Source organism: Lygodium microphyllum, chromosome 8 (assembly GCF_053477565.2).
Source record: "Lygodium microphyllum isolate KBCC chromosome 8, Lygodium_microphyllum_v1.1.10, whole genome shotgun sequence".
Taxonomy (NCBI): Eukaryota; Viridiplantae; Streptophyta; class Polypodiopsida; order Schizaeales; family Lygodiaceae; genus Lygodium; species Lygodium microphyllum.
The window spans coordinates 20,730,808-20,751,831 of record NC_141142.1 but is presented as its reverse complement, the minus strand read 5'-3'; the positions used below and the strand labels follow the sequence as shown (position 1 = coordinate 20,751,831).

Sequence of the window (21,024 nt, the reverse complement as noted above, 5' to 3'; positions counted from 1 at the left end):
AAATTGCAAAACAAGACTTGGCCCTTCCCACAGTGGATGTGGGCATCATTGGGTATTAGCCAATCCATTCCGTGTAAACATTCGTGGACACCTAGGTTCATTACCCTGAATCTCCTAGAAGTTGGCTTCCCACCTAATAGGAATTTCACCTTAGCAGTTTGCTTAGTACAAGTAACCTCACGACCATTTGCTAATTCCACAAGTAAAGTACATCTATTGTGGCTATCCCTAATCTTTTTGCACAGATTGGTGAAATGAAGGAGTGTGTACTGCCACAGTCAATCAGGGTTTTGAAGCTTTTACCTTGATATTTTGATGGAGTTTGAATCACCCAGAATTGGCGATTCGAACCCTTCTTGTGAAGAGTGGCATGAACCATTGCCCTCTCAATGTCAGCATCCATGGATGGATCTTCTTCATTGTCCAGCTCCTTGATGGAAACACTGGAGGTCCTCCCTCTGGCCATAACGGTGGTTGCTTGGACATGAGTAGCTCTTTTTTGACCTTGGAATTGCCCTTGGCTATGCCCTCTACCAAGCTTTAGGCACTCCCTCTTGAAATGTCCAAGCTCGTTGCAATGGAAGTAACGTGTGTTGCGATCATTGCTTTGTGTTAGAACAAAGTTTTTGACAGTGTTGACTCTAGCTTTCTTTCTTTGACCCTAATTCTAACCCTGCGCTCTCTTAGTCTAAGCCTTAGACATACCCTTATTCTGATCTTTGTAAGGCCAAATCCTGTTGTTCCTTGGTTGGGTATGTACCTCCTGTATTATTGGAGCAGTTCGAATGAGTGCATCTTGTAGGTCCATCGGGCACATTGAATCCAATCACGTGTTTATGGGTGGATTCAACCCAACGCAAAATTTTGACACCTGTTGTGTCATATCCATTGGGGGTGCATACTTTAGGAGTGAAACGAACTTTGAATAATATGCTTCCAAGGATAATCCTAGTTGCTTCAAGGCATAGAATTCATTCATCTTTTGTGTGCGGTAGATAGGTGGCAGATACCTCCCTCACACAACTTCCTTAAGCTTATCCCAAGTGACCGTCCCCTCCGAGATCACTTGATCTCTCAGCACCACTGTTTCCACCAAAGTCTTGCTTCGCTTGTAAGATTAAGTTTGGCGATCATGGCTTGGTTACCAGGTGCAGTTCCCACTGCCTCAAAATAGTCCTCCATGGACTCAATCCAGATCTCGGTGTTGGCTTGAACAGTCCTTCCCTTGCTATCAAACTCGGGTGGCTTAATTTGTTTGAGAATGAATTTCTTCTCTTGAGCCACAGTTGGACTTAGTGCAAGAGTCGGATTTGAAACCTATGCTTGGGGTTGCGTCTGAACAATAAGATTCTTTATGTTAAAATCTTATCATATGTTCCCATATTACATTAATATGACTAGCATAGCTTTTAGCCAAGTGATTTAATCACTCAACACCCTAGCTAACATTTACAATCAAGATAAAAAGTCTTATTTATTCATGAAGGCATAACCCTTGAGTACATTTATTTTGGATAAGTAGGACAGGCTGATTGATACATCAGTTTGGGAAAAATAAGATTGTGTTACAGGGACGGAATAATAATATGGAGTGGAGTCATGGATTTTTAGAAACTGGTAAGTCATAGGAAGCTTGGGGTATCCCTTCCTTTGATACCTGTTCTTCTCATAGAGCCCTAACACTTTGATTCTGTCAGCAGAGATCACCCCGGGTCACTTCATCATAGACATACTTGTTCTGCTTGACTTGCCAACTGCAAAGTTGCGTTTATGCGAGCTTCGACAAAGATGAACAACTTCACAATCTTTAAATCCTCCATTCACTTGATTCTCTTGAAGTTGATCTGAAGGTACGCGAGTCGGTGGGCTACTATGTAATATATTCCTGAGTCTCCCGTCCATTATACAAGGGCGAAGGATTATAGATACGGTCTAGAATATTCATCATGCCAAGCCTTTGACAATAATTTGAAGCATGCATTGCAGTCATGTACATGACCTAGAACACCAAGAACTTGCTCCATGCTTCGTGACTCTACAACCTAGCATCCATAAAGTGGGTAAAGAAATGTTTTCAACAAAAAACACTACCTCTGTTCTACTCACCTTCCCCTGTTTATCCCCTTATTTCCTTTATTTTCCTCCATTATGTACCCTTATAATCTTTCGATCTCGTTGGTTCGCTTTGATACCGCTCTGATACCAACTGTAACGTGTCCGCTCATCCACCTGTGGGACATGTCTTAGCAGCCCATCAGGAAGAGAGTCTAAAAAGTGCCACCTACCAAGGAATGTCACAGGCTTTGCGATCTAGGTCTTCTCGAGTCTGCCCCGAGTGGAAGTATCCAGCCGTTCCCACTTAGGATCGACCTGAAGTCAGGGTTTCTTTCCTATTAGCAAGTCTCTAGGAAGTAGCTAGTGTCGAGCTCTAGATGACCCACTTTGAGTAGGAACAACAGAGCCGAAGCGGATTTATGCTGCACTTGGTTCATGGAGAATGGGAAACGAGAGGGATGCGAAGCTTGACCTCTCTACCCATAAGGCATAGTCCCATTCCGCTCCCCTAAAATAGAATAAATCGGGGTTCTAACTCTACTGACTCTAGGGTCTGCACAGTATCATTTTCATGTCTTTTAAGAAAAGTTCCCAGCTAACCGGGACCACCCTTCCGTAGGACGGAACCCAAGTCGCGTCCACCGCACTTTCCTATGTTTGCTTAGTTATCTAATTACCTACCACATTATGTCTGACATGCAAAAGCAGCTTTCTTAATTAATCAATTTAAACACAGGTTCCTTCATGTAACTTAGGCACTAACACAAAAACAATGTCAAGCAAGTTCATTTTTCAAATATCTTATCTTTATTTATCATAGTCCTAGAATACATCAAGTATCATGCCCGAAGGCTATCCTAGCAATCAATAGGATTGCTGCTCCAAGTTTCCACCCATAGACTAGTACACGGGCCTCGAGATCCCATCTCGAGTCACGTCAACCTCTTGTGCGAGATCCGGAGGCAAGGAGTTTATAGCTAGAGCCTCCCCTAGCACCCAAGTGTCCTCCTGTTCCAAGCAGCACCCACGGCGAGACCTCTCACGGTGGGTTCGGTCCATATACCCCACATGGCTAACAACCCCCTTGGATAGGGCCAGGCAGGCAGTCAAAGGTAACTGAGCCTACCACTCCCTCCAAGCTTTTAACCTGAAGCATCAAGTGTTTTGCCTTGAATTAGTTCCTTGAGTAAAGAAGTTCAAACAATGTACCTAAGTGTACAATCATGATCATTTCAGAGGTCGTTTGTATGACTAACTACTAGGTGGGATTCCTTCTTCCCGAGTGGTCCCAGCATTCGATCCTGGATCGTTTGCGACTTGGCGAGTTTCCAAGGGCTTGGCAAGCTAGGTTTCTTGTTTCCCCTTTTTCTTCAGGTTAGGGTTTGTACCCTACCGACCCTAATTATCCTTACCTTAGGTCTTCTTGTAAGTTAGATCATGGACAACCCCATCGTCCTCGGTTGGTCAACTTGCTGGTTGTCTCCTAGATCCCTTGCAGTACCTATGTATCTTTATCTTTGATATTAATTGATTAAGATTTTCTATCCCCTTGACCATGGTTGGTCAAGATGGTTCTGTTTAGGACAGTCCTACTCCGTCTTAAGTATAATCTTCTTAAGCCCTCTTAATAATACTCACATGCGCTTAAGCTTTTACCTATCTCTCTTGAAGTCACAAAGGACTTTGACATGGGACTCATGGATCGCAGTCCCGTTTGGTAGATTACAAACAACGTTGAATTTTCCCAACAACTTTAATGCACACAATGTAATGTCATGCCTTCATTTCAATGCTTACAATTTTGATATAATCCATACGATATTTTATGCCACACATGCGAAGGTACTTTCTATGCATGCAATCTTAACATTATCCTCTATACTTTCTATACCACACAGATTTTGATGGATACACCTAGATAGTTTATTATGTGTATATATACATAAAGGGATGTCCACTCACTTATAGGCCATTGGCCTTTTTCCTAGTAACCTCCTAGTTAAAGGACAATACACCTTTATGGGAGTATACTAGGAAAGTGAAGATACTGCCCAATTCCCATAAGCACTCTATAGTGTGCAAAGCCCTTATGAAGGTAAGATCCTCATGAGAATATCTATAGGGTTATCATCTGGATGGATCTTGATAAGCTCACTATACTTATCCTTAAGCACCTCCTTAATGAAGCGATATTTCACCTCAATGTATTTCGTATTTGCATGAAATACATGGTCCCATTCTAACTGAATGAAAAATTGACTATCACAATATAATTTTGGCACCTCTCTTGTAATGCTCAAGTCTTTCATTAGATGTGTAAGACACATAGCTTCCTTGCACCTCACTGGCTACAATATATTTACCTTGGGGATAGATAAACCATACATTGCTACAATCAAGAGACCCAAGAAACTATACCACTCATGAAAGTGAAAACAAAACCTACATCAAATCTCATGAAGTCTACACTTCTTGCAAAATAAGCATTTATATATCCACAAATAGATGCATCATTTCTTTCAAACCATATACACAAAGATAGACCGTTGGTTCGCTCTGATACCAACTGTAATGTGTCTGCTCATCCATGTAACGTGTCCACTTGTTTGCTTGCAGGACACGTCTTAGCAGCCCATCGGAAAGGGAGTCCAGAAAGCGCCGCCCGGCACTCCCATGGAATGTCACGGGATTTGTGATCTAGGTCTTCCCGAGTCTGCCACGAAGTGGAAGCATTCTGGCCGTTCCCACTTAGGACCAGCCCTAATGGTCAAATTCCTAGAACGATAGCTAGCGTCGAACCCCGTGTGAACTACTTTACGCAAAAACGTCAAGGTTGAAGCAGATTCATGCTGCACTTGGTTCAAGGAGAATGGGAAACGAGAGGGATGCAAAGCTCGACCTCTCTGCCCATAAGGCATAGTCCCATTTCGTTCCCCTAAAACATCATAAATCGGGAGTCTAGTATTCTAGACTCTAGTTCATCATTCCTTGCTGTTCATTTCCTTTGAGAAAAGTTCCATGCTTTCAATTTCGTTTGAGAAAAGTTCTCGACCAACCGGGACCACCCATCCGTAGGACGGGGGACCCATGGCCACATCCACCGCACTTTCCTCAGGGTTGCTTTAGTTGTCTAATTATCTACCACATTTAGTTGAACACGCATAAAATAGCTTCCTTAATTAGCCAATTAGTCACTAGATCCTTCACGTAATCTTAGCATCAACATAGAAAAACAGTGTCAAACAAGTTTCTTTACAACAATTGATCTTATTTATCTTTGGAAAACATCATATAATCCAACCCGTAGGCTAATCCATAATTTGCCCGAAGGCAATTCATAATCCGCCCAAAGGCAATCCAGCAATCCACAAGGATTACTAATCCAAGATTCTACCCGTAGACTAGTATGCGTACCTCGAGATCCAATCCCGAGTCACGTCGACCTCTTGTGCAGGGCCCGGAAGGCAATGGATTTACGGCCAGAGCCCCCATGGCACCCAAGTGTCCTCTTGCTCCAAGTAGCACCCAATGGAGAGACCTCTCGTGGTGGGTTCGGTCCACGTTCCCGGTGCAGCTAACAACCCCCTTGGTTAGGGTCAGGCAGACAGTCGGGGGTAACTGATGCTGCCTCTCCCTTCAAGCCTTCAACTTGAAGCATTAATTATCTTTCCATCCTTAGTTCATTGAGCAAAGCAATACAAACAGTGCTCCTAACTTATACAAACACAAACAATCCAGTGGTCATTTATGTGGCCAACTGCTAAGGTGTGAATCCTTTTCTCCAAATGCATCCAGCATTCAATTCGGGATCAAATTGCGACTTGGCAAGATCCCCAAGGGTTTTTTTGTTTGTGTACCCTTGTATCCTTAGGTTAGGGTCATACCCTATCAACCCAAATTAACCAACACCTTAGGTTTCTTAAGTTAAGACAGTAAATCCTGGTGACCATGTCGCTCTAACTTGATTTTTCAATTGCTTGCTAGGCAATTCATAGTTACCTTATCTTGGCAAATCAACCCAAGAAGGGTGATGTAGCAGAATGTCTACTCATCCTCTTGCACAATAGGCTTGCACTAGAACCTGCCAACCTTGTTCCAAGGAGTGGCAAATCTATCTTGTGGTTAAACCACAAAGCCATGCGACGTTGCAACTTGTTGCACAAGTGTCACATCTAACTCATGGGATCATTTCACCCATCAATGGCGTTTCTTGGTCAAGGAATTTGTTTAGTCAAGATGTAGGGTTTGGGGTGTCTTCTTACCCAACCCAACGCTAACCTTGCTAGGCCAATAATGTTTGGGCCTAGGGTTTCTATGCTCAATCGGAATTTTAATATTAGGTCATTCGATCCTTAGGGTAAAACCTTAGATCACTGTTTGCAGGGGTATCCGATTAACCCAAACATTCTGTGAATGTGGGTAGGACCTTTGGGTTTAAAGGTCTCGACTTGGCATCCTAAGTACGATACTAGGCAGAATTCCTAATGTGCTAAACCCTACCTAGCACTTTGAGGTGCTCATTTTACCATCTAGTCATGCTTTCACGAATCCCTAGAGGGTTATAGCATTACAAGTGATTTAGCTAAATTGGTCTACTTGTCTTGCGACAAGGAACGATCCTTTCTTAGAGTTGCTAAACCCGTTCTAAAGGTGTAAATAGTTGCAAGACATCACATTACGTGCAAATATGCAATTCATTACCTCTATGTACTATAAGGTTTGCAATAACCCTTTCTTTTCTTGGTAAAGTCATGACGAATGCCAATTTGGAGAATAACTTGCATAAAACCTACAAGGATTTACATCAAAGAACTATGCCTACAACCTTTTTGTTTAATGCAATTGAATTTCAGATATGACATGCAACCTTTCCTAGATGCAACTTCGATGAACGGAGTTTATGCATGACGAATATGTAACATTCAACCTTTTCTAGATACAACTTCGTTAAATGAAGTTCATGCATCATGAATATGTGACATGCAACCTTTAATCCATTCTACAAGCATCTTCGCATGCAACGTGCAAGTCTATGGTTTCATTCTTATGTTATGCAGTCCTTCGGACAACATCTAACGGACGTTAACAACTTTCTCATGCGAATCACAACAAGGAAGTTATTGCCTAAATGCAATAAACGCTTGTTCTTCTAGCAAGGGAGACAAAGGTGAACTTAAACAGATTTTTCATCCATTTAAACCTAAGCAATATGTGTTTAGGCTTGTCATTTTAGAAATGCACAAAAAAAGCAACATGCAACTATGCTCGTAAGACGGATAAGTAATTTACTTTCATGACTTTGGAAATACAAACAACCCAATTGCATGACATGCACCACCCCTTGTCCATCGTTCAAGGAGATAATTTCTCAAATGTACTTTTATCTTTACTACATGAATTAACAACAAGCGTAAATGCATTCTTCCTATGGATTTAAGTGTGCTTAAAGCATTTCTTTATGTGGAATTAAACTTGTGGAACCTGGTCTTGAGGGCTCGTGGGAATGTCCACGCGTATGCTCGGGGAAGAGACCTTCGCGCGTGTGCCTTGCGACTTCGGCTTTGGAGCCATCGTAGACATAGAGGATTTGGACTCCAGGGTTTGTCCTTGCCCTTTCGCGATCTCTAGCTTCCCTCCAAGCTTTGGCAAACAACCTCGAAATCTGTTTACCTCTCCCTTACGCAGGAATACGACTTTACAGGGTGTGGGTTTTAAGACCCCGGGAAAGCTCGTGGAAACAGGGCTTATGGGAGCCCAACCTCAGAAGCTTCTCAAGAAGCTTCTAAGAAGTTTCTACTTCAATAGATTACATGGGAAGAGGGAGTCGTGATGATGGAGAGAGTGAAGAAGACGACAATGGCGACGAATTCGATGGTGGTGATGGTGAGGAAGATTAGGCGGCAGCAGCGTGGCTGCAACGGGCGGCAGCAACGATGTGTGGTGGCGGCACTCTTCACGGCAGGCGACAGTCCTTCCTCAGACAATACAACAGCCTCCTGTCTTCTCCCTCTAATCGTGTCTCCCCCCAAGGCTAAGGGGGAGGTTGAATAGTGTAAGGGAGGGGGGAGGATCCACCACGTGGAGGCATTCGTGCCTCCCCTCCCTCATGCATCCACACCACACTCCTCCTTAACTCACTCCTCCACACACTCCCTCTCCCCCTGCCATGCATCGCCTGAGGGGAGGGGTAATTAATAAAAAATTTGCACTACTTTAATCATTTATCCTTTTGCCTTTATGTAAGGGGTGTTTCTTGTGCGGCTTGCGGTTTTAAGCCCTGGCCTCATTTGCACAATGCGGATGGGCTTATTATTGCGTGTGTGGGGTGAGGACTTTGTCACTATCATTATTCCGTTGTGGGAGATGACTTTGCATGGCTTTTGCGTGGGCGTGGGTGATCAAGGTTCTTTAATATTTCAAGAGGAAATATTACAGTCCACTGTGGGACATGTCTTAGCAACCAATTAGGAAGAGAGTCTAGAAAGTGCCACCTGGCACTCGCAAGGAATGTCACAGGCTTTATGATCTAGGTCTTCCCGAGTCTACCCCGAGTGGAAGTATCCAACCGTTCCCACTTAGGATCAACCTGAAGTCATGGTTTCTTTCCTATCAGCAAATCTCTAGGAAGTAGCTAGCATCAAGCTCCATATGACCCACTTTGAGTAGGAACAACAGAGTCGAAGCAGATTTATGCTGCACTTGGTTAATGGAGAATGGGAAACGAGAGGGATGCGAAGCTCAAAGTCTCTACCCATAAGGCATAGTCCCATTCCACTCCCCTAAAACAACATAAATCGAGGTTCTAACTCTACTAACTCTAGGGTCTTCATAGTATGGCTTTCATGTCTTTTGACAAAAGTTCCTAGCGAACCGGGACCAGCCTTCCATAGGACCGGATCCAAGTCGCGGACCCAAGTCATGACCATCGCACTTTCCTCAGTTTACTTAGTTATCTAATTACCTACCACATTATGTCTGACATGCAAAAGCAACTTCCTTAATTAATCAATTTAAACACAAGTTCCTTCACGTAACTTAGGCACTGACACAAAAACAATGTCAAGGAAGTTTCTTTTTCAAATATCTGATCTTTATTTATCATAGTCCCAGAATACATCAAGTATCATGCCCGAAGGCTATCCCAGCAATCAATAGGATTGCTGCTCCAAGTTTCCGCCCGTAGACTAGTACACGGGCCTCGAGATCCCATCTTGAGTCACGTCGGTCTCTTATGGGGGATCTAGAGGCAAGGAATTTATAGCTAGAGCCAACCTTGGCACCCAAGCATCCTCCCGCTCCAAGCAGCACCCACGGTGAGACCTCTCGTGGCGGGTTCGGTCCTATACCCAACACGGATAACAACCCCCTTGGATAGGGCCAGGCAGGCAGTCGAAGGTAGCTGAACCTACCACTCCCTCCAAGCTTTTAACCTAAAGCATTAAGTGTTTTTCCTTGACTTAGTTCCTTGAGTAAAGAAGTTCAAACAATGTACCTAAGTGTACAATCATGATCATTTTGGAGGTCGTTTGTATGACCAACTGATAAGGTAGGACTCCTTCTTCCCCAATGCTCCCAGCATTCGATCATGGATCATTCGCGACTTGGCGAGATTCCAAGGGCTTGGAAAGCTAGGTTGCTTGTTTCCCCTTTTTCTTTGGGTTAGGGTTTGTACCCTATCGACCCTAATTATCCTTACCTTAGGTCTCCTTGTAAGTTAGATCATGGACAACCCCATCATCCTCGATTGGTCAACTTGCTGGTTGTCTCCTAGATCCCTTGTAGTACCTATGTACCTTTATCTTTGATCTTAATTGATCAAGATTGTCTATCCCCTTGACCATGGTTGGTCAAGATGGTTCTGTTTAGGACAGTCCTACTCCATCTTAAGTATAATCTTCTTAAGCCCTCTTAATAATACTCACAGGCGTTTAAGCTTTTACCTATCCCTCTTGAAGTCACCGAGGACTTTGACATGGGACTCATGGATCTCAGTCCCGTTTGGTAGATTACAAACAACTTTGAATTTTCCCAACAACTTTAGTGCACGCAACGTAATGCCATGCCTTCATTTCAATACTTACAATTTTGATATAATCCATACGATATTTTATGCCACACATGCGAAGGTACTTTCTATGCATGCAATCTTAACATTATCCTTTATATAATTATTTACACGATCTATAACCTTCTTGAATTATCTAACTTTATGTGATCATTGTATGAGTCTAGCTGCACTTTAATCTTTTCTGCAGATTATTACTTGTACCTTAGAATCCATCTTGCGATATGGACATGCACTTTTTTTCTTTCAATGTCCTCTGAAATGTGTTTTAAGCAAGAACTTGTGCAAGGAGCAATGCACTTTAGGCACGAATTCATGCAAGACATTTTTGGTAATTTACGATGCAATTATCTAATCAACTTTATCTATTATGATGTCATCTTACAATGGAAATTATCTTGGTTTTTACATACATCACAATTAAGTTCATACCTATGAAATTATCAAACACATAATTAATATGATGCATGTGAATATGATTTTCACCATGATAATTATAACCTATGTTTTAATAATAGAACAACATTGGTTTGGAGTGATGTCTTGATTCAAGTGGTATTGATGCTTGATGAACCCTTCGCGGTTGCGGTGCCATCTTGAGTCGAGCCACCATTCACACTTGCAGGGTTTCAGGCTATCCTTGTGGAACTACTCTTCGGGGCCATACTCGAAGACATGTGTACGAGTGGTAGAGTTCTCGCACTCTCCTATGCCAAATTCTCACCGCCTTTCCTTGAGTGGAGAAAGAGATTGAAGGGGAGTCTATTTCCACAATAAATATAAGGATGTGGGTTCTCCCTTTAAGAGGGGGGAGAAGAAGCTTCCAAAAGCTTCTCTCTCTCTCTCAGGCATGGCGTGTAGAACGAGATACTACCAGGGTCAGAGCTCTGATATTACATATGAGCACACCGGAGGACAGAGCCGCTTTCTTTCGGAAGCGGATTTCGCTCCGAGGGATGACTGGGGCTCCCATCTTCATGGATGAGGACCTGACTCAGATGCAGATTGCACACAGACGAGCATGCATGCCACAGATACTCCAAGCACATAGAGAAGGCCGTAAGGCCTTCTATCGAGATGGCCGGGATTTTATATATGGATGCCCCACCAAATAGGGGGGCGTGGCCTATGAGACGGGGCAGAGGACTGTACAGGAGACCCTGATACGTGTGGCAGTTTGGAACTGGAACGGCTCCCTATGGTCACAACCGGACAAACTTGAGGAGATTTTACCCGACCATGATGTTATATGCCTCACAGAGACACATGAGAACCCAGAGAGAGGGCTTCCACGCATTACAGGATTTGAGTGGGTATCTGCATACCGGGCTACTACTAGGTAGAGTACATCTAGGGGCTCGGGAGGGGTGGAAGTTCTATTCCATCAGGGGATACAGAGACATATCCAGTTAGTGAGACGAGATGAGGAGGCCAGTTACATATGGATCAGAGTGTAGATATCAGATGAGAGATGGATCTATATGGCAGTATGCTACTTTTCACCACGAGGGTCCAGACATCCTACTACGCAAGGTGATATTCAGGCCAGAGATTCCCCCTCCCCTTATTCACAGTTCTTAGAGGACATTATTCTGTATTCTAGTTTGGGTGAGGTCTTCCTTATGGGGGACTTCAACGGGCGCACACAAAGCCGACAGTGTGAGAGTTTTGATATCGAGCAGCCAGAGATCATGAGAGCATTAGACCCTGAGGAGTTGGGGATCAATCGGGAGTCAGCAGATACTGGGCCAAACGCCACAGGGTATGGATGGCATTTACTTGAGCTTGGTAGTAGACATCATCTCGTTATTTATAACGGGATGGCACGATGGCCATATTCAGGAGGTCTTACATGCTTCCCACATGGGGGGGGCGAGAGTACTGTAGATTATCTGCTCGGACCGATAGATGGGATGCATACTATCGAGTCCTTCGGCCTTGGGAGACTTCCACTCGGTGTCGATCACACCTTTCTCAGTTTCTCACTCCTCACCTCACTACCATCACCACATGCAGATATCATACCTCACATGTATACTGCCATACACTTCACTCATGAGCTCTCACATGTTTACTCACAGCATCTGGAGGAGCACATCATGTCACTTGATCCATACGCACCCCTTTATACACTGACCACTGATATCACACGCATCCTGCATGATTCTGCTACACTCAGTTTTCCACATCACACATATACGCACCCCCTCGGACCGGTATCATGCCACAGAACAGGTGGTATGATGATGAGTGCAGAGATCTATGTTGACAACTATGCGATTTGGAGGCCAGAGGAGAGACCACACACAGACAGGCGTAGAGACGCATGCACCGCTTGACCCGCCGTAAAAAGCGGAATGGGAGGAGGAGAGATATTGGGATATATACCACCTTCTTATGAGCAGAGATTGTGCAGAGGCATGGAGGCAGATCAGAGAACCACGCTTACCCACACAGATACATGACCCTGCAGTATGGCATGGATACGCACAGAGTTTATATCATGTACCCGCACAGCCGCTGATACCCACACCATGTACACCGAGACCGGGTATTTCATCCTTTTTCACCACTACTATGGTGAAACATGCTATCTCACGGTTACAGCATGGCCGCGCTCGAGACCAATTTGATCTTCAGGCAGAGCATATTATATATGGCAGAGACACATTGGCTCCACTCATTGCTCACCTCTTCAACCGTGCATTGTCTGAGGGGTTCCCTGACTCGTGGACAGAGCACACCATTGTACCTATCCACAAGTCAGGGGATCCCATGGATCCTAACACATATAGGACCATCATGATTGGGCCAGTTTTGGCCAAACTTTATGGCACGGTGATGGAGGAGGAGCTCAGCACGCTGGCAGAGAGAGAGTGCATGCGCACACCCGGACAGGCAGGGTTCAGACAGGCATTTTCTACCATAGACCACATCTTCACTCTCCGTTGTCTGATCGACCAGACACGAGTGAAGAAACAGAGATTGTATTGTTGCTTTGTGGATTTCCACAAAGCCTTTGACATGGTTCCGAGAGAGAGGCTTTTCAGACGCCTACTTGATCTGGGGGTGGATGATGACATGATGTGGGGTATTTATGCACTATATGAGCGGGTTACTGGTAGAGTCAGATGTCCGGGAGGTATATCAGATCCGCTTGTGAGCACCATTGGTGTGAAACAAGGATGCCTACTCTCACCGACTCTATTTGGGCTATACATTGATGAGATAGTAGAGTTTATTCAACAGCGAGCCAGTGGAGGTATAGATCTCAGTGGAGCCACAGTTCATATCTTACTATATGCAGATGACATTGTGTTGGTCTCAAATTTAGCTCAAGGATTACAGCAGCATTTATTAGCATTGGATGATTTTTGCATACAAAGAGGCATGACAGTGAACCTCGGTAAAACCAAGGTTCTTATATTCCATACATCAGCTCAAATACGCAGACATAATATTTTCATGGCAGCAGGAGGGAGTATTGAGGTCACTGGATCATATGTATATTTGGGAGTCACCTTTGCAGCAGCTTCAGGGATTTTCTCGATGACACAGGCAGCTCGTGACCACCTCACTAGAGGATACTCAGCATTGGCTCTTATGGAGCGATAGTGTCATCAGGCACATTTCCAGGAGCCCCGCACCAAGGGGTGGCTCTTTGATACTCTAGCCACTCCAGCACTGATGTATGGAGCAGCTATATGGGGGCCAGGCCTTGCCGATTATGTATGGACATTGATGGAGAGACCTCAGGTGATCATGATATCTAGATTGATTCGCAGCAAGGCCTCAGTCCCACATGACATTGTGCGAGCAGAGCTTGCCACACCGCCCATGCTAATCGAGGCATTATTTCAGACAACCTGCTTCCTACACAAATTTCAGGATATGGACAGAGATCGCATTGCATACAGAGCATATATGGCATCTCAGGAGATGGCTCGAGTGGGGGATACCACATCATGGTATGCACAGACTAGAGCTTGGTTTGACAGACATGGGCTGGACATTGATAGGCTCCCACCTCTTCTATATGATACTCAGGATCCCACTTACACCCTCTCTCTCTCTGAGAGGAACAGAGTCATCAGACAGGAGATATGGCATATTTATATACAGAGGACATGGGTCAGCCCTGGACAGCCACCATTGCCATCGAAGATGGCACATTATTATACACAGTTCTTGAGCATATCAGAGCAGGGATTCATAGAGATTCCGAGATATATGCAAATCTATATGCCACATCGATTGAGAGTTCTTATTGGACAGCTTAGGGTATCATCACATCAGCTTATGATTGAGAGTGGCAGAGCCAGTGGCATCCCATGGGAGGAGAGGATATGCCCCCTTTGCAGATCAGAGGTGGAGAGTGAGGAGCGTTTTGTTCTCAGATGCCCGGCATACTCAAAGTTGAGATCTAGATACACATTGAGCAGCTCACTTCAAGGATGTATGACTGATATGGACCAAAGATCATTTGGCCATTTTTTGGGAGAGGCATGGCACATCAGAGAGCAGAGCACACAACGGGTCCTAGTCAAAGAGGGGCCCACCCACAAGACTATTACACAGTTCTTTCAGACAGACAGAGTGAGAGCTAATGTACCAGCCTCCAGCCAGACCTCCGGGCTCACACTACAGCAGGCTGAGGACCAGCGTACCCGACGCCGCAGGAGGATCCGTGGGTTTCAGACCCCACAGCCACACTGACAGGAGATCCAGAGGATTCTTGATCTACATCGACAGCAGAGTGAGATCCGACGACACTCGACACATTGGATCTTAGATCTCCAGTTTGCTCTTTCTCCACCGCCGATGTACCACATCTTGCATCCAGGAGGGATCACCTGCTATTAGCGACTTCGACGACTACTACTACATCCCAGGATAGTATATCTCCCTGCATCTGTTACATATACACATCGCACCACTTTATCACAGCCGACAGTTGTTCCCCTATCACAGCCAACATTTGTTCCCCTTTTGTAGCCATTATCTGGAGTACCAGAGCTACATACGCACATACACATACACGACACTTATCACACTCACAGCACCGTATTTTCAGTTTTCAGTTTTTAGCTTTTCATTGAGCACTTTTATTTTGGATAGCTAGACCTCATCAATTGTATCACAGTTTGTCTCATAGGCCAGTTTTGGTCTTTAGAAGACGTTAATATAACTTTCTTTCTTTCTTTCTTTCTTCTCTCTCTCTCTCTCTCTCTCTCTCTCTCTCTCTCTCTCTCTCTCTCTCTCTCTCTCTCTCTCGTGTGATGATGATGGGGGGGGTTCTGATTATGGGGGGGAGGGCGCTATTCACAACAAGGGAGGAGAGGGGCTGGTGCGTGCTGATGTGACCACCAGGGGGGAGGGCGCTGCCTGCAGACGATGGGGGGGGGGGGGGGGGGGGGGGGGGGAAGGGCTCCCCTTTATAGTGGGGAGGGGTGGTGTATGAGGGGGGGGTTCTCATGGGGGGAGGCACGGGGGAATATTACAGAGAAGATATTGATGATGGTGACTACATTCCATTTTGCAAGTGAGCCTTCCATCTCTACCTCTTTATTAGTGGTGCGCAAATCGGATGTTGGATGCATAGGTAGCGAGCGTCGGAAGGTCCCCAAGAACAAAAGAACTCTACTTAAGCTCAAAAAACAAAAGTATAGATTTGTACAACATGGAGAAAAATTGGGTACAATCTCCCCCCATGCCTTGTGTGAGCGCTTCACAAGGCATGTATTTATAAATTTATTCATCTCAAAGGGCAAAAATAGCCCAATTTTACAATTAGCAAGCTTTGGCTTTTGTGTTTGCTTTTGTCCAAATAAAGAATAAAGTGGTTAGGCGCCCCAAAAGTCAGCTTTTCCCAAATGCAATGTCCAATAATGAAATATTTAAACCGAGTGCCTATGCACATACAAAATAATAAATGTTTGTCAAGTGCTTCAATAAATAAACACACCTAAATAAATATTAGTGCTACGCCTTTAATGATAAGGCACGCGCCCATCAAAAATGATAATTTCGTCTAGGTAATCTAAATATACGCTATTGCCTAGTGCTTCCCAATGCTCTTAGGTCGCATGCATGCATCCATTGGGCCTCTTCAACAAGATGATTTTTAAACTTGACCAAATATCTAGAGTATCTACATCCAATTCTAGTGCTCATAAAGTCAATATCTAGAACAATTTCAAGTTCAAGGATTTTAGTTTCTTCTTCTAACAAAGGAGGGTTTTCATAGACAGAGTGAATAGGTAATTTGCCTCTAAAAGATCGCGGTAAACTGATATGAAAAGTATTGTGGATTTTCCAATTTGGGGGTAGTTCTAATTTGAATGCATTGTCATTGATTTTGTGAATGATCTTAAAAGGTCCATAAAATCTAGGTGCTAACTTAACAACACGATGTCTCTCAACACTTTGTAATCTTCTCTTTTCAATGTGTAACCAAACATGATCATCAACTTTGAAACTCATGGCTTTTCTTTTCTTATTAGCTTGTTTAGTGTGTGATTGCTAGGCTTTTACAATCATATCTTTAACTTCAGCAAAAATAGTAGCATGCATATTGGCAATATCATCAATAGCTTTAACTTTGTTTGATAATGATGTAACAGGTGTAGGCAATCTATGTCCATAAATGATTTCAAAAGATGCTTTCTATGTAGCTGTATGTGGTGTATTATTGTATGCAAATTGAAGTAAATGCAAATGTGTATCCCATGTTTGTGGTTTTGAAATTGTGTATGCACGCAAAAGATCTAATATTGTACTGTTAGTAGCTTATGTTTTCCCATTAGTTTCAAGATGAAATGCATATGAAAAATCAATCTTTGTACCTAAATTAGCAAACAAATTAGTCCAAAAATTATGATAGAATCTAGAATCACGATCAGAAATAATAACTTTTAGCAAACCATGGTTAGTGAAAACTGTCTTCAAAAATAAATGTGCAGTTTGAGATGTAGTTAATGTTTTCCTGCATGAAATGAAATATGTATGCTTGCTAAATCAATCTACAATAGTCCAAATCATATCATGATTAGCTTGGGTGTTAGGCAAACCACTTATAAAATCCATTGAAATATGTTCCCATGCTCGTTCAGAAATTGGTAAAGGCATTAACAAACCATATTGCTTACCATGGTGTCACTTAACTCTTTGACAAATTAAACATTCAGAAACAAAGTTAGAAACATTAGATTCCATTTGTGGCTAATGTACGTAAAGTAGAAATAATACCTCTATGGCCTTGATATAGGGGACAATGAATTTCCCGCTACACAAATGATCTAAATGGAACAGTTATACACTACCTTTTCTCATAAAACAGAAATCCATCAGAATAAGACAATGAATCAATTGGAATCCAATTATTAGCAACTACTTTAGTCCAATCAGCTTGAAAACTGGGGTCTTGGTCATAGGCCAAGTATCTTTCATAGGGATAAGGGAATCAAAAGATATAACGGAGATATTATGGATAGTTGGTCTTCTACTTAAGGCATCGGCAACAACATTTTCTTTTTCAAGTTGATATTGGATAAGTGGATGAAAACTTTGAATGAAAGCAGCCCATTTAATATAACGGTCAGAGATTTATGGCTAACTAAGGATATGTTTGATACTTTGTTGGTTAGTTTTGATCATGAATTCAGATCCCATTAAATAGTGTTTCCATTGACGTAAAGCTTGTATTATAGCTAACAATTTCTTATCATAGGTAGAATACTTAAGTTCAGAGGGTTTAAGTTTGCAGCTAGAATAGGCTATGGGATGTGAATCTTGCATAAGGACAGCTCCTATTCTTGATCCGCTAGCATCAATGACTACTAGGAAGAATGGTCGAGTAAAGTCAAGTAGTTGCAAAACAAGTGCATGTGTTAAAGCATGTTTCGGTAAATCAAAACACTTTTGTTGATTATCAGACCAGTGATATACAATACCTTTCTTTAATAATTTCGTTAAAGGTAATGCAAGAAATGAAAAATTTCTCATAAATTTTTTATAAAAGCTAGCAAGACCTAAGAAAGAATTCATGCACATTTTTAGGGATCAACCAATTCAAAATTGCTTCTATCTTTTTAGGATCAACTTTAATACCTTCAAATGAAACAATATGCCTGAAGCATTCAATTTGTGTTTGAAAAATTTCATTTTTTTCAGGATTAGCATATAATTGATTCTCTTTCAGTAATTTGAAAACCAAAGATAAATGTTCATAATGCTCATTGTCATTCTTACTGAAAACCAATATGTCATCAAACAAAATAATTACACAATGTTGATGATTCAAAAATATGTGATTCATCATATGACTGAATGTTGCTGGTGCATTAGTTAAACCAAAAGGCATAACAAGGAATTCATAATGACCAAATTGAGTTCTAGATGTAGTTTTGAAAATGTTAGGTGTATCCAATCGTACTTGATGTTATCCAGATTTGATATCTATCTTGCTAAATATTGTGGCCCCTTGTAGTTTATCTATGAGGTCCTCTACCCTAGGGATCGGATATCTATTCTTGACAGTGATCTTGTTTAGGGCACGATAATCAATCCACATCCTATAGGTATTATTTTTCTTCTTAACTAATAGGACAGGTGCACCAAAAGGAGAACTACTGGGCCTAATGAGTCCTTGGGTTGAATTGATTTAATGCGAGCCTCGATATCAAGAAAATTACATGTGGTCACTTATGTGACAATTCAACGAGTAATTTTAAAATTCCTCAAGTCTGAATTTGTTTCTTGATATGAAGCACTATGGTTTAAACCATCCACAACACAAGCATCTCCATTGACTATAACACAAGTCTTATCCAAAGCAAGGAATTAGACTAGTAGATTGAAACACAAATTGATGCTATGAACCAAGTCATTGGAGGAGTCAAGTGGGCACCCCTGCTATAAGTGCACATTATATAACTATATATAAGTGAAGATAACAAAGAATAAGGGTACCATTTGTTTTTTATACCCACTAAACTCTCTTGAATGCTCCTTTCTCAATAGTCTTACACTCCATAGCTCCCACCTTGCATCCCACTATTGCTTCTCTCTCAACAACTAGTATCAAAACATGTTTGAGGGAGCTCATGCTTGGAGCGAGGAGCACAAGGAGTATTGCTTCATCATTGTGAAGATCAAGGATTTGACCTTCTTCTATGAAATTTGTGCTTAGCTATTACATATTGATAGATGTACTATTCTCATCGTATTGAGCTCTACATCTAAGGCAAACATGTACTAAAATTAAGTCTCAAGTGGGGGCTGTAATAGCCCATTTTGGCATTGTTTGAGAAACTACTAGTGGATAAAAATATATTGGCTTTGGATGGTCAAAAAAAGGTTTTGTTAACATGGTTTTTTTGTGTGTGCAAGCAGAAGTCTTGCTTAAGTAGGGGGCAACTTGACCTTTGTAAGTAAGGGGTCTACTTGTCATAAGTTAGGGACTTAAGCAAGGGGCTCAAGCAATGCCTTTTAAGCAAGACCCTTAAGCAAGGGGTTTTACATCTTTGTTTTAGAAAAATAAAAGAGAAAGATTATTTGATGGCTTGAAGCTTAGAGCCTTCAAAAGCACTTTTTTAAAGGTTACCAAGACTATTCTAGATCAATTTGATCAAATAAAAGTTGTAATCTTGTCATCATCAACTAATTTTGCACCCTAGGTTTTTAACTATTCTTTGGTCAAATAGATGCTTAAAAGCCTTAATCTCTCGAGTCTAAGGTTTAAAGTTTTACATACTTTGGCCCATTCACATTGGTGATCTCCAAACTCGTTCTCGAGCATTTTATGTTCATACCCACATTGTGATTAGATCACTTTGGAGAATATTTATGTTCCATATCATGATCGTACAACAATTTGACTAGACTAGCCTTATTGAATATGCAAAGGTATTTTATGTGAAATTAGTATTGGGCAGCTATTTGATGCTAAAAAAATGGTTGAAATTTTTGGAAGAGTTACAAAAAGTTCAAAGGCCTTTGTAAGTGCTAAAGATAAGTTTTTCATTACTTTTATGTTGATATGATATTACTTTAGCCATTGTCCAACTTTGTAGGGTACTTGAATTACAATTGGTTGATCTTGTTTAGCTTGTGGTTGATCATACTTTGGGTGTTTTTTAGCTTCGTAGGACACTCAAATTACAATCAGGTTGGTCTCTTTTGTCTTGTGATTGAGCATATATTGGGGATTTTGGTATGCAAGACATATTGCAACTATTATAATTCTTCAACCACTTCTAAAAATACACTATTTAATATTTAAAAATATTGATATTCTCAAATCCATGTATTTTAATGTAAAATCCATGGCAAGTGGTCCATACAGCATATGAAAAAAGCTTTTGTCACTTGTATGAGGAAAAAAGTGATGCTTCACAAGTATACTACTTGAAGAAACTCATTGATCTCCACATGGAATGGACTTCCATGTCCAACCATCAATGATTTTAATACCATTTTTGTTGAATCAATATTGTAAATCATTTTTCATGATTCAGTTAAGGCTATTTTGTTATGAGTCACCTTGCTTGAGATTTAGGACACTATAGGATAGCCATTAATAACTCCACATCTACAAGTGGTCTTACAAGTGCTAATGTTGAGAGCACTTTGCTCACTGAGAAGGTGAATAGGAAGAACAATCCAAATTCAAAAAGCTCTAGAGCACTCATTGTGAGAGGAAGATCAAATGCTAGGGAAAACTATCATGAGAGAGGCAAGTCAAGGAGTGAGTCTCGTAGCAAGAAGAATGTGGAACGCTTCTTTTGTAATAAGAATGGGTATATAAAGAATGATTGCTATAAGTGAAAAAAAGGTAAAAGGGTAAAAAGTAAAATGAAAATGATGCAAAAAAGAAAGAGAATGGCCATGTTACAAGGGCAATA

General features: G+C 42.0%; 1 pseudogene; it reads left to right on the top strand.

Annotated features, from left to right (window-relative positions):
* Nucleotides 1-7,911: 7,911 nt before the first annotated feature.
* Nucleotides 7,912-20,314, top strand: LOC148032043 (uncharacterized; annotated as a pseudogene).
* The last annotated feature ends 710 nt before the right edge of the window (nucleotides 20,315-21,024 follow it).